A 14,642-nucleotide genomic window follows, 5' to 3' on the forward strand; every position below is an offset into this window, starting at 1 on the left:
ATTTATCCAAAGGAAACAAAATCATTATCCCAAAGGGATTTCTATACTCCCATGTTCATAGTAGAATTATTCATAATAGCCAGGACATGGAAACCACCAATGTGTCCATAAAAGGATCAATGGACAAAGAAAATGTGGTTTATATACACAATGGAATACTATTCATCCATAATCATGTCATTAAAAAAGAAGGAAATCCTGCCATTTGCAACAACTTGGATGAACCTGGAGGGCATTATGCTAAGTAAAATAAGCCACACAGAAAAAGACAAATACCGTGTGGTATCATCTATATGTGGAAACAAACAAACAAACAAAAAGTTAAAGTTGAACTCATAGAAACAGGGACTGAAGGGATTGGGGTGGGTGGGAGAAATACGGAGAAGTTGTTCAAAGGGTGCAAGCTTACTTTTAGCTATAAGTTGAAAAAGGTCATGTATAACATGGTGACTATAGCTGATAACACTGTATTGTATAATTGAAATTTGCTAAGAGAGTAGAACTTAAATGTTCTCATTTACCATCCCCCCCCCCGCCCCAAAAGGTAAATATGTATGGTGATAGATGCATTAATTAACTCAATGTGGGGGAATCATCTCATAATGAATATGTATATTAAATCATCACATTGCACTTTTTAAATATCTTACAATTGTACCAGTCAATTATACATCAATTAAGGCTGGAGGGGAACAAAAGAACAATGAAAAACAAAAATCTGTATTTTAAAAGAAAAACAAAGTCCCCTGATCAGCAGATGACATTTCTATGGGGAGCTGAGAGAGCTAGCTAAAGCTAAATAATGTCTCATTCACAGTGCCTCTGAATTGGCTTCTTTGAGATTTTAACTTTTTTCCTGATTTTCAGGACAAACTTTTTTTTTTTAAAGATTTTATTTATTTATTTGAGACAGAGAGAATGAGAGACAGAGAGCATGAGAGGGAGGAGGGTCAGAGGGAGAAGCAGACTCCCTGCCGAGCAGGGAGCCCGATGCAGGACTCGATCCCAGGACTCCAGGATCATGACCTGAGCCGAAGGCAGTCGCTTAACCAACTGAGCCACCCAGGCGCCCTGGGACAAACTTTTTTAAAATTAAAACTTTCCCCTCTTTATTCCTTTCTTAAAAATACATCAGTAGTCTCATTTGCCTATCTTGTCAGATCAAAACCTCTTGAATACCATTGAAGATCTCACCCCACGCATCTACTCTTCCCAGCTTTGTGTCTTCAGGCCAGTCTCCATGTCTGTGACTCAATAACTCTGCCGGCAAGGGGGAGGTTGGTCAGTGGCACCCTTAATCCATCCTTCTGTCAGACGGTGCCATGGTGTGCAAGGTTTACCTCCTCTCCACAGGGTATTCTCACTCATTTGTTCATTTTAAACATCTTTCAACATATTATGGATTCTATGTGCCTGGTCAAGTGAGCAGATCATATTATCTACCTTTAATCAAGTTAATGTTCACGAATGAGTTAAATTGGTTCCTTCAGAGAAACGGAAGATGAAAGACAATATGATTAATGCAGGCATGAGTGAGTAACAAGCAAACGTCTTAGCCGATAGGTCTATCTATCTCTTCATGAACCATAAGGCACCATGATTAATCCAACATGACTGGAAGTTAACCAAAAAATTCAAAATTATCAAAGCACAGATGAACCGTAGATTTGTACCCAATATAAATGATGATATACAATTCATAAAGATAATTTTAAATATGGTTTATTTCATCTTTAATTCCCCCTTTAAAATCCTATTTTTTAAATGTATTAAAAAACTGTCATTATCTTAATGTAGTAGAATATATATATAATTTTAAATAAATATATGCCAGAAGTTGATGTTCAAAATCCTTTTGACTGATAGGTGTATAGTTCTAAATTACTTTTCTATCTAGATATTCCCTTCTACCTTTTATTCTAGCACTTGAAGCCTTAATTTCTTTCTAGACGTAACTCCTACCCTATCTCCTCCATGAAGCCATTCTTAGTGACCTTTTCTGTCTGAATTTTCACTGTGTTATAGACTTTTAAAAAATCTCATTAGTACTTTGCATCTGATTATTGTATATTCATGCTTTAATTTAATCACCAGGTAGGTATTGCATGCCTAAAATATGCTTGTGCTAGATTCTAGATGACAAAGGTGAATAAGAGGTGGACTCTGCCTTGGAGGGACTTGCAATTCCCTCTTCCATTTATAATTCACTAATGGTTATATATACCAGTCAGGTCTCCTAAAGGGGCTATTTCTCAACATCAATCATCAGCCTGGCACAGAATTGAGCCTGTAGCGTCTACACACAGTGTATAAGTCTTGATTCACTCATTTAAGCAAAACTTATATGCCAAAATATGACTTTACAAATAAAATATGTATTTGCAAAGGAATTTTGTGCTTTACAAGAAATACCTATTACAGAACAGATTTAAGTAGTGAAGGTCCCTAGTCTTTAATACTTAATTAGGTTTTCGAAGATTGCATGTACAATTGCACTGGAACATATCTCTTGGGGATGTGTAGTACAGCTGCCAATCAATCCCTTAATAATTATTTCTTAAGAACCACTAAGTCACAGTGCTCCGTCTGGGTATATGGGAAGAGGCTCACACTTCATGAGCAGGACATCTAATGAAGAGACACTTATTCATTAAAGGAAAAGAATATTAGATGACTAAAAAGTAGAGACCATTGGAACAATTTCCTGACAGCCCATTTTATACTTCGGCTCCTATAATTGCCAGGTTGCAGAATGACAGTTAAATGCTCTTGAGTCTAATAGGTTATTTTGCAAAACAGATATTTTCATTCATGCAAGGTCTCCATATGTGAATTCACAGTATGCAATGTATCACAGGGACATTTTCCATCTCCCATTTAAAGGCAAAAGCTGAATGTGGGGGTCCCTACCATGTTCCAGGCTCGGTTTCAGGAGCTAGGAGCACATTACTGAAGGAAAAGGATACAAACCCCTGCCATCACAATAAGGCAAACAGACAATCAACAAAATACTTATGTAAAATATATCATGTGTTAGACGAAGAAATATGCCTCAAAGAAAAATGAAACAGGATGGGGAGTCGCAGGGAGAGGAGTCAAGGTTAAATAGTGTAGGGCGGTCAGATCTCACAGAGAAGGTGACATTTGGATTTAACTGGGTTTTAGAATCTAAACCCAACATTCTCAGTAGCCACAGAAAACAACTACAGTAAAACTTGTCCTGTTTGATATAGGGAGGCTAGGAAGATATGAGAACTTGGGAGATGGGGCACTTTACTACTGAGAACGTAATTTCAAATTTCAAGCAACTTCCTTCCTCACCTTCAGAATCAGATTCTTCTTCAGCATTTTTTAAAGCTATGCCACAAACATTTCATTTGCTTATCCAAGAAGTGTCCCTATGGTTATTAAGGATTCCTCTCAGTATAAAAATTAGCAAGCCCTTTCTTTATTTTTTTGAATATTTTATTTATTTATTTGTCAGAGAGAGAGAAAGAGCATAAGTGGCGGCGGGGGGGGGGGGGGGAGTGGCAGGCAGGGGGAGAAGCAGACTCCCGACTGAGAAAGGAGTCTAACACAGGCTCAATCCCAGGACCCTGGGATCATGACCAGAGCCAAAGGCAGATGCTTAACAACCGAGCCACCCAGGTGTCCCTAGCAAGCCCTTTCTTTAAAGCATGTGTCTTCCTAAAGGTGAAAGGGACTGTGTGGGGTATTTGCTGAGACCAACATAATTCTGGATGATCTTCTGGCAGCCAAAGTGAGCTGAAGGGAAAATTAATCACAGTGTGGGAACAAGAAAAATTATAACTGCTCTGGAACTAACATATGAAACCAAGCCAACCTCACATCGTTTGTTTTGAAACCTTGGAGAAAGTCCATGTACCTTACAGGGGTAACAGATGTGATTTGGGATTAGAAAGTGTGGTGTTAGGGTAGGAAGGGGGTTAAGAGAGTCTGATTTCTTTCTCAGCTCCATGATATTTTATCTCTGGGGAGCCAGTGACTTCATTTTTTCTGCTTTCAGTCATTCCGCTGGGGGTAAGGTCAGCAGCACCTGTATGCCTTAATTGCAGGCCTGACCTCATCCCTTCTGACAAACTATTTATTATAAAAATAATAATAGCTGACCCACAGGGTATACTTAATCTAAGTGCCAAGCCTATTTGGCACACATTTCATGTGTTTATTCATGAAATCCTCCCAATAATACTCTGAGGTGAGTACTGTGATCACTGCCATTTTATAAGGAGGAAACTGAGGCACAAACAGAAGACTAACTTGCTCAAGGTCACATATGCCTTCTCTGTCTCTAAAAGCTGTGTACTTACTGGTGATACACGCAGCCCCTCCCGTCAAAAAACACCAACCCACCCACACACTTATTTTTCTACTTTTTGTTTCTACATCCTTTTCATCATCAGTTATGGGGTCCTTTTCCTTTCGTTATTTTTGATTTAGTGATAGAGACATCAAAAATGCACTGTGAATACAAAATAGAGCAGCAGATCTCAAAGTTTTTGGTCTCTGAACCTCCTACCCTGTTAAAAATTATAGGAGAACCCAACGAATTTTTGTTTATCTGAGTTTTATCTATTCCTATGTGCCCTCTATTGTCACATATATTAAGTTAAAACTGAGAAATTAAAAAAAAACAAACACATCTGGTGGCACTTTGGGTTGTCACAGCTGAGGAATGGGAGGAAAGACTGGTAGTCCGTAGTGGGTGGAGGTGGGAGATGCTGATAAACATCCTACATCGCACAGGACAGCCCCCCACCGCCGAGAATTATCTGGCTCAAAATGTCAAGAGTGCCAAAGCTTAGAAACCCTGAGTTAAGTGAAACCGGCTTTTTGTTTGCTTTTTCCTATGAGTGTGTGCTGGTAAAAAACATAAAGCTCATTCTGGTGCCCTTGCCCGGATGGGTGCTAAGGCCTTAGCATTTTATTCACCATTGCTCTTGTCCTTCCAGCACAAATGTCAACACAGTGCAAATGGTCAATGATGTATGAGTGTTATTGTGAAAATAACTTTGACCTCACGGATCCCCTGAAGGGGTCTCAGGGGTCCAGGAACCACACTGAGAATTGATGAACTAGAATCAAGGGTCAGCAAACATTTTCTGTAAAGAACGTGATAGTAAATATTTTTGGCTTTAGGGGCCATATGATCTCTGTCATGGGAAAAGAGCTACAGACAATAAGTAAATGAATGGGTATGGTTAGATCTGGCCCACAGGCAGTCATTTGCTGACCCATGAACTAGATTATGTGCTTACAAAATTGCCTTGGCCATACCATTCATTTTTATCAGTGTTATTCATTTTGTTTTTAAAATAACTCTACTCCCACCTCATAAAGTTCCTCTGGTATTCTTTGTCAGAATCACAGAATGCATCTCAGAATGTGGCCAAAAATGAGAGTGTGGGTGCCTGTAGTGATGACGATAGTTTCTCTTTATTAAGCATCTGCTGTGTGCCAGGTACTTGGCATGTGCTTCCTCGGTCCTCACAACAAATCTTGCAAAATGGCTATCAGGAGACGGATACTGATGACAAGGGGGCTAATCACTTGACCGACATTACACAGGTAAGTCATAATAGCAGAGCCAAGAGAGAATCAAGAACTGCCTGAGTCCAGAGTTTGAATGTTTCCACTTCGCTTGGACTGAAAAAGATGCTGTGTAGTGCAGCCCTGTATGCTGTAACCTTCCCTGTCTTCCACCCATGGCAGGCACTAGCGGTTGATTATAGTGCTCTTCCCCGCTGAACCTAGAACCTTCCCAAGACCTTTTCTCAACACCGTCTTCCCTGTGAGTGCTTCTTAGCTCAGCATGCACATTAGAGTACCTGAGAAGCTTTTAGAACAATTCCAATGCCCAGTAACACCCCCACCTCACCCCCATTCTTATTTAATTTCATTGTAGTGGGTGGAGTCCAGGCATAGGATTTTTTAATCCTCCCAGATAATTCTCAGGTGTACTCAGGGTTGAGAATCACTATTCTGTATAGAGCCACAAATTTCTGAAAAGCTGAGGACTTTTTGATTTAGGAAATGTGGATTAAATCCTAAAATCCACACATTCTCTCCTCTATCATTTATCAATGTACAGAAAGTAATGGAAAATGGTATAGTTAGCTACCTGAATGTGCTGTGGTGAGCGCTGTGAATTGTGTAAGACTGTTGAATCACAGACCTGTACCTCTGAAACAAATAATACATTATATGTAAAAAAAAAAAAAAAAAAAGAAGAAGAAGAAGAAGATAGCAGGGAGGGAAGAATGAAGGGGGGGAAATCAGAGGGGGAGACGAACCATGAGAGACTATGGACTCTGAGAAACAAACTGAGGGTTCTAGAGGGGAGGGGGGTGGGGGGATGGGTTAGCCTGGTGATGGGTATTAAGGAGGGCACGTTCTGCATGGTGCACTCGGTGTGATACGCAAACAATGAATCATGGAACACTACATCAGAAATAAATGATGTAATGTATGGTGATTAACATAACATAATACAAAAAAAGAAAATATTTAATTTCTTGGGCATCTGCTATTTTTGCTTTTTTATTGGGTCAAGGCATATTTCTTCACAGCTCAACTCTGAAGTCTCTACACACCAAAGAGACACAAGGGCCATTAGAAATGCAAATCAAATGAACTTATTGTTAACGCTTTCTCAATAAAGTTTTGCCAGAGAGGCCTCAGGTTTTGCTCATGAAGCCTTAGAAGCATGAGTGGGGCCAGGGGTGCTTAATGTCTTGGGGTATATTTATTTCATGAGTCTCTTTCCTAATGATGGTGGGGTTACTAGTTCCAGAGCAAGATTTGAAGGGTTTGTATGGGCCCCACCCCCACCCTAATTCTTTGGCTTAGAGAAATTCTAGAGTAGGGGGCTAACTCTTTCCAGTTTGCCCTGGGATTTTCCCAGGCGTAGCACTTCAAAGTCCCTCATCCTGGGAAGCCCCTCAATCAAGGGCAAATGGGCAAATTGAGACAGTTTGTCACCTTATTCTGCAGTCTGAGAGAAGGTGGGAAATTATTTTGGCTCAGAGGATTCTGCTCCATAGACTCACATTGTTGGTGATATGATGATATATCACTGTATATAGCTCTCTCTGTGTGTGTATCTGTGTGTGTCTGTGTGTATACACGCAATCAATTATCATTTTTCATGGTAGTTATATTCTATAAAGTCAGTGTGAACACTGAATTAGCAAATACAGAAGCATTGTTTCTAGGGGAAATACAGGGTTAGGTTCTCACAAGCCTCTGGTCATACATCTTCATCAACTGATGAGTACATAGCCTTGTTTTATGTGTGTTAAAGACATCTTAATATATATTGTTAATTCATTTAAATTGAACTCACAGCCAACAGCACTGTAACTCATGCCTGGATGAAGCTCATTGTAACACATGCATTTTCCCAATAAGGCACATCACAGCCTCCTTATACATGGGAACACTAGCCAGCACTTTAGCACTACACTTGTGGGGCATTTTAAACAGCAAAATCACCAGCAAAAAACAAAAAGATGAGAAAAATGTGGCACTAAATAGACCATGAAAAGAACAGACACTTGTTTACAGTATGAGAGCTGAAACAAGAAGGCAAAACAGCACCTTGTTCCACCTCAACTGGGAACCTGTGTGTCGGGTGACTCAAATTTTTTGCTGTTCTGTGCATGTCTGTGGATGACCTCAGAAGCACCTCAAGTATTGATCTGGTGTTACAAACACATTTTACAGGTGGGTGAATTCAGAAATATGAAACCAATGAGGAAGATAGAAGGATGGATGGATGGATGGATGGATGGATGGATGGATGGATGGATGGAAGGGAGGGAGGGAGAGAAGAAGGGAAATAGGTCAGGAGGTTAGTAGGATGATCTATCAATTTATCTCAGATCTTTGTGGATCTCCTATAAAAGGAAATGTCTGCTTTTACCTTGGTTGGTCAGAGTTGAAATACATTCTAAATTGTTAACACAAGACTTTCCATAAGCCATTGCAATCATGCCCAGAGAAATGCTAGTTCACCTTTACTAAGGTCAGATGGAGTTTAGTCTCTAGCACATGTCTTTTCTTATACTTCCATCATCAGCAGATTCTCTTATTGCCTTTAAACTAATTGAAATTTTCTTTAAGTAGCAAGTTACTACACATCCAAATCCATTTGAAATGTGTTTTTCACCACATATTAATTCTTCTCCCCATTATAAGTTGTTTTGTATATGTGACCCAACTCGGGTGTGCAGATTGAAGACTGGGGATAGCCATTTGCTTTTTGCTTACAACTCAGTTATTTATAAAAGAAGATGAAAATATGGGTAACATTGAAATTCCGAAATCCTTTTTTCTATCTTTCTTGGTTCTCCATATAAAAAGGAAAAAAAAAGATGTTAGAAAAATGCCATTAAAAAAAAAGGGATCCATTTGGTTTGGGATACTACACTATGGAGCCCTCCCTGAATGAGAATTATAACTCATTTATGAGAAAAAAATTTAATCAGTGGGAATCACGTTGGAGCAGGAAGATGGTGTATGGTTCTTTGTCCTATTATACTAGAAGATTTTTGGTATCTTTTATTCTGTTTTCTATTTGGAATTTGAGGTATTAACCTTTAAGATAAAATTCCAAATATTCTATTCACTGATGAGTTTATAATCACCCTTTTTAGAAAATCCAAAATGGTGGCTGAGTCCAAGTCATAAGAGACCTGTTTGCATAGCTTTTCTGTTGGGTTCAGCTGGTCTGCCTGAGCAATGTGGTAAATTTCTCCATTCCAAGCACAGCTGGAGATTCATAGCTCTTTCTGAGATATCTTCGAGCAATGACCTAAATTGTTTCACTGCATAAAATCTCTTGAAAAAAGGACTCGTTAAGTATTTGGCTTTCCAGAAGCTTTCTTTCCTTCATGTAAAATAGAAATGTAAGAGACTAGCAAGGCAAATAAGAAGAGTATTGACTGTGTAAATTGTCAATAAATGTGAAAGATTTTCTTTGGATAAATATTCACAGAGAAAACCCCACCCTCACAGAACAGATTGGTGGCAGTACCACGTAAAGCCTGCACAGCGATACCTCATTTGTCTGAGCAGGCATGGGTGGTAGCGTGGTGGTCACAAAGTGGGCTCAGAGGCTCCTTCCTGAGTTTGAATTTTGGCACTGTGATGGCCAGTCATGGACCTCGGGCAAGTTACTTAACTCTCAATGGCTTGGTTTATAAAACATTAATAAGCAGTGCCTGCCCCATCCAGCAGCTATGAGGATTCAATCAGTTAAAAACAAAGCATTCAGAACAATGCTTGGCAGGTGGAATGCTAAATAAATGTTAGCTATTATTGCTTGAGTGACAAAAATTGTAAATGCAAATGCAGGCATATTTTAATTATCACAAAAACTAAAACAAGCTGTCTCAGAAGCAATATATCTCCTCAAATTTTCCTGGTTAACTTATTTTGTGAATTGACAAAGGTTTGGAAGTTCTAGAAACGTCCAAAACCCCAATATCAGCTCAGTATCAGCAAATATGAGCCAGTAGTGTACCAGTAACCTATAAAAAAAGTTTACCTAGAAGTGAAATATGCTCTACATTTTACTGAAAAAGTCTGTTTCCCTTTTTTAAGATGTTACATGATTAAATAAAAACACTGCACAAAGATTTTCTTAGTGAGGGCCAAGTTTTAGCTCATTATCTATAGTTATCTAGAGCTTTTTCTCTTTGCAATTATTCCCCAGTCTTTTTCAGTATTTTCCTGCATCTAACGTAAAAATATTCTACTATTTAAACGTTTCCAAACCTGCAAAAAGTTACTATTATTGAAGTAGGCAAGGCAGTAATGGTCAAGCTATCCAGTAATCTATAAATGTCAAGATAACAGTACAACTAATAAATTTTACTCTTTAAATGTTATGTTACCCAGAGATATGCCCTTCTAGCCTTAAAAATTAGCATAATGCTTGCACAGTAAGTGGCATCAAATGTCATTAGTTCATAAATATCAAAAGCTAAAATTCAATACATTTTTTAGCAGAACATTGAGAGGGCAAGCTGCCTGAAATCTTCTTTTGTGGAACAAAGTAGAGAATAAATAAATAAAAACATTGTTAATGTTCTGTTAGGCAGATAATCCTCAATTTTGAGCTGATTTTTTAAATAGCATTCCAAAAAGTCACATTCTTCAATTCTTCCTCTTGTCCTCTAATCATGCCTCAATTTTTCTGTATATCAGCTTGGAGTAACTGAACTTATTTTTGTTCCCACTGATAAATAAAAACTCAATTACAATGTAAATGTATTCACATATTCTAAATGATTATTTAATCCAATGTAAATGAAATAAGTTCCCCTCTTTTTCCTCTCATTTTTGATTCAGTTTGCATTATTTCATGAACACATAGTTTCCGTGGGCACATGGGAGAGTAATAAATCATGCCTAGTAAAAAACAATGCCATCTAGGCAAAACAATTTTAAAAAATGAACCCCCGTAATAAAAGTCAAGAAACAGCTGATGAAAACAGATGTATCCTTTGTTTTGAATGAACCTGAAAGTTTGTAACATGGCAAAAATTAAGGACCAATTGGACTCAGTTCAACTGCATACATTTGGCACAGAATGTAAACTCCACCCTTATTTAAAAAAAGTATAATTTTTGTATTTATAAACCAATTATGGCTTTTATTTAAATGCGAAACTTACTATGTCTTCCTTAGAAAGACTTAGGATTTAAAATACAAATCAGAGAATGTGAAAGGTAGCTTATCTTTATGTCTTGCTTTTTGAGACAATAATGTAGCCAAATGAATTATGTTTTTAGTATGATTGATTTTTTTAAAGGGCAAAACACTGGACATGATCTGCTGTCAGATAAAGTTTTCCAATTTAAAAATAAATTTGTTTTTTCCAAAATAGCATTCAGTGTGGCCACAGTTATATTTGAAAACCCAAATCGGTCTCCATTTGTCCTGAGGGTTTATTTTCCAATATTTTTTCTTTGCACTGACCCCCAAATACAGATGTTAAAGCTTGCAGAAGTCCTTCTAATTTGAGCTTCTAACATAGTGTTATTTTGTGGCTTGATAAAAGATTTAGAGGTTCTATAGTTTGGATTTACTCTAAAAACTGGGGGCTTGGGAACTTAGCCTCTTAAAGGTAAATCTTTTGTGTGGACTCAAGGGACCCAGAATGAATTATACTGAGCCAGGATTTCTTTTCTCACTACACCATGGTCCCTTCATGTAAACGACCTTTCACTGATTACCCTGAACAATGCTTCCACTATTTCTTTCACTTCCAGTAAGCAAACATTTTGAAAGACCACTTGGGCCTTTAACATTGAAACATTTCTAGAGAACTCAAGAAGCAGACCATCTTTAATTACACAATATCTGTTTAGCAAATGTAGTGTAATCACAAAATGATAGAAAAAGTAACCACAGACCTTCTGGCCCAATCATGGAAACCATTTTGAAGAAAGATGCTTATTATGGGCCTGAAAAGAAAAGAAAAAGAGAAGAGAAAAGAAGAGAAGAGAAGAGGAGAAGGAAGGGAGAAAAGGGAAGGAAAGGAAAAGAAAAAAAGAGAAATTGTGTTTGAGCCTTTGCCAGGAAAAAAAAAATGCTTTTGTTCATTAGAAAAGGAACAATATGGTAAGATTTAACTCAGTTGAACTACACATCAGCTACAATTGAACTTTCCATAATTTACTCATTACATTACATAATTTATTCATTATATAATTAAACACTAGATGCCTATCTTTCTTTGCACCTACTTATTTTCATAAGAAATAGCCAAGATGTTTTATTCATGGTAGCTGAGATTTAACTCCTAAAATACAGGTTAGACAGAAATATATGAGTATTATTTCATTACTTATGGCAGAGAATAAATGGAAAAATGCAGTTTGCAAAAGTGTGAATTTTGCCTGAGATTGGCTAGGAGAGTTTGATATCATTTTTCTGGTACCCTGCTCCCCGTCCTCCCAATGCTTACCTCTCAGTTATTGGATTTTGCCTTGGGTTAATTATTTTTGGTCTCATAGCAACTGCGTTTTCATAGTTTTCATTGTGAACTGCCTTAACTTCTTGCTGACATAACATATTTAACTTTATTTAAACTTAACTGGCATAAATAAACAAGTAAATAAAAATATGCAAACAAATTGCAGCAAATAGGATGGGGTTTTGAAGGTATGTCAGACCATGGTGTGCCCAAAAGTTTTGAAAATCACTGGACTGAAGAAAAGGATTACTTTCCAAATTGTTTTCCACTTATCTGTGAGCTGACTTCTAGCAACAGTGGCAAAAGAGTACAACAGCCTTTTAGGATTTTTAGATGGAGTTGTGTTGGGATCTTGATGGACTTATCTTTTGTCTTATTCCGTTCAGGTTGCTATAACAAAACATCACATACCGGGTGGCTTAGAAGCCACAAACACTTATTTTTCACAGTTCTGCAGGCTAGCAAGTCCATGGTCATGGTGCTGGTAGGGTGGTACTTGGTTCCATGGAGGATGGGGGCAAGACAGCTCTCTTGGACCTCTTTTATAGGGGAACTAATCTCATTCATGAGGTCTCCATCCTCATGATCTAATCACCTCCCCAAGGCTCCACCTCCTAATACCAACACTTTGGGGGTTAGGTTTCAACATATGAATTGGGTGGGGTGGGGGCTGCACATTCAGATCATAGCATGGTTTAATCTTGCCATTTCTCAACAGCAGAACAGAAGAGTCACCTCATTGTAGCTACTGTGTCCATTTTATCTACTAAATGGGATACTAAAATCCATGCATCTTGCTTTCAAGGTCATTCTCACCCTCCAAGGTGAGGGAAGGTAGAATATTTCCTTCAGAAAATCTTTGTAACTTCTACTGTTTCCTTTCATCACCCCCCTTCCCTGCCAATTGAATTTGTATCTATAAGACACGAAGGAAAGAAGGTTTGTAACCAAATAGTGCTTCAGGAATGTAGAACTGTCATAGAGAAGGTGGGCTCTGGGAAGGTTTTGAAGGAAGAAAGGGACTTTTGAATGAGATAGGGACCCTCATCACAAAGAATTCTACCTGCAGCTGAAGGAAGTTTGCCCTCCAAAGCAGAAGTCAGTACAAGAAATAGTCCTGGAGAATGGAGAGTGCAGTAGGGATTTAGCATAATTCTGGGATTTATAAAATCAACCATACTTAGTAAATAAAGATTTCAATGATGAGATAGTTAGGAAAATTTGTCTTCCACTTTTCTGGGTGAACTGCCAGATATTTGAACCTCTATAGGATCTACATAGCCTTGATGGTTGATCATTTCCATTTACTCATGTTCTGGGAACATTTATTTTCCAGTCATCTCAAATGAACTAGTCTTAAATTGCAACAACTATGTCTTTACTTTAGATTTATTACTTAACAGGAAATAAAACAATGTCAAGACACCCTTCTCAGTGTCATTTCTTAGGTGTTCTCTTCACGTACTTATGTATTCATGTAGATAACAAGTACCATTCTGGTTAATGCTAAGAACTCTAACATGAACATTTCAGTGTGACAGTCCATTGATCAGTCAGCTGTCAGATGTATCTTTTCTCAGGGGCTTTAGCTCAGTCCATATGAACCAATATCAAGGCCCCAACTCCTACTCGCTACAAAATAAATCCAGGCTTAAATTTTTTGATAAATAAATCTCTGAGGGATTTTACAGCAGATAAATCCTGCAGGACCTGGCTCCTTGAGACCAGTGCCTTATAACTTATACTTCACGTGTGTACACGTGTGTACACATTACCTGGGGATCTAAACTGTGATTCTGATGGCCAATGCTCCTAGTCTGGGGACCATGCTTTGGCCACCACACAGGAAGCAGACTGACAGATTCTGAAAACCAGTAGCCACCAGCCATGACTGGAACTCAATGCCTATAGATCTCCTGGCCCCCCTTAAACACAACCTGCCATGTCATCAGCTGCCATTTACTAGTAAAAGATACTGATGCTAAGTCAAGTTCCAGTCTAAACGAATGAAAAGCAAATGCAACCAGAAAAAAATCAAATGCTAAGCTCCATGTTACAGATGTGTTCAGAGCAGGGGAGATCTTAATGGCCTGGGGAGGCATGGAAATGCCTTTTCCTTGGACCGGGATCCCTGAGATGATCGAAGTGCCAATCAACTACTTGGAAACTGCAGGAGATCAGCACAGGAGTAGAAGAGAAGTACAGAAGGAAAGTAGCTCACAAAGGGTACCTGGGAATTCTTGGGAAAGGAGATCTCATTTGAGGCATATACCTCAACCATTGGTTGAGCGCTGCTGGGGGAGTGTTGACTCCTCACATCTCTATCCTGTCACGCATGTTAGCACAGTGGCTTGTGAAGGTGAGGAAAGCCATAGGCAAAGAAATGCCGATGTGGGCAGGTGAAGTAGCCAGCTTAAGCTGAAGTGATTAAAGTCTGAGGAAATGGATGGGGTCAGGACTGCTGCTGCCTTCTTAAAAGAGCAGCAGGATCTGAGCTGGAATTAACAACTACTTCATCCTCTCAACCCTCCCGCTGCCAAGGCTCCGTTGTCCTTTGGGTGAACCCAGGATTCCATCACTTCTTGAGTTCAAAGCTAAAGGGAAAGTCACTGAGTGGGAGTTTTCTACTTTCCTG

The 14,642-nt window shown here is 38.6% G+C and overlaps 1 protein-coding gene across 1 annotated transcript in view; it reads right to left on the reverse strand.

Moving 5' to 3' along the window:
* Positions 1-14,642, reverse strand: part of VEPH1 (ventricular zone expressed PH domain containing 1) — a 223,796-nt gene that overhangs the window by 123,271 nt on the left and 85,883 nt on the right. The window lies entirely within an intron of this gene.

The sequence above is a fragment of the Mirounga leonina genome, unplaced genomic scaffold, assembly GCF_011800145.1.
Source record: "Mirounga leonina isolate KUSES-001 unplaced genomic scaffold, KU_Mleo_1.0 Mir_115, whole genome shotgun sequence".
Classification (NCBI taxonomy): Eukaryota; Metazoa; Chordata; class Mammalia; order Carnivora; family Phocidae; genus Mirounga; species Mirounga leonina.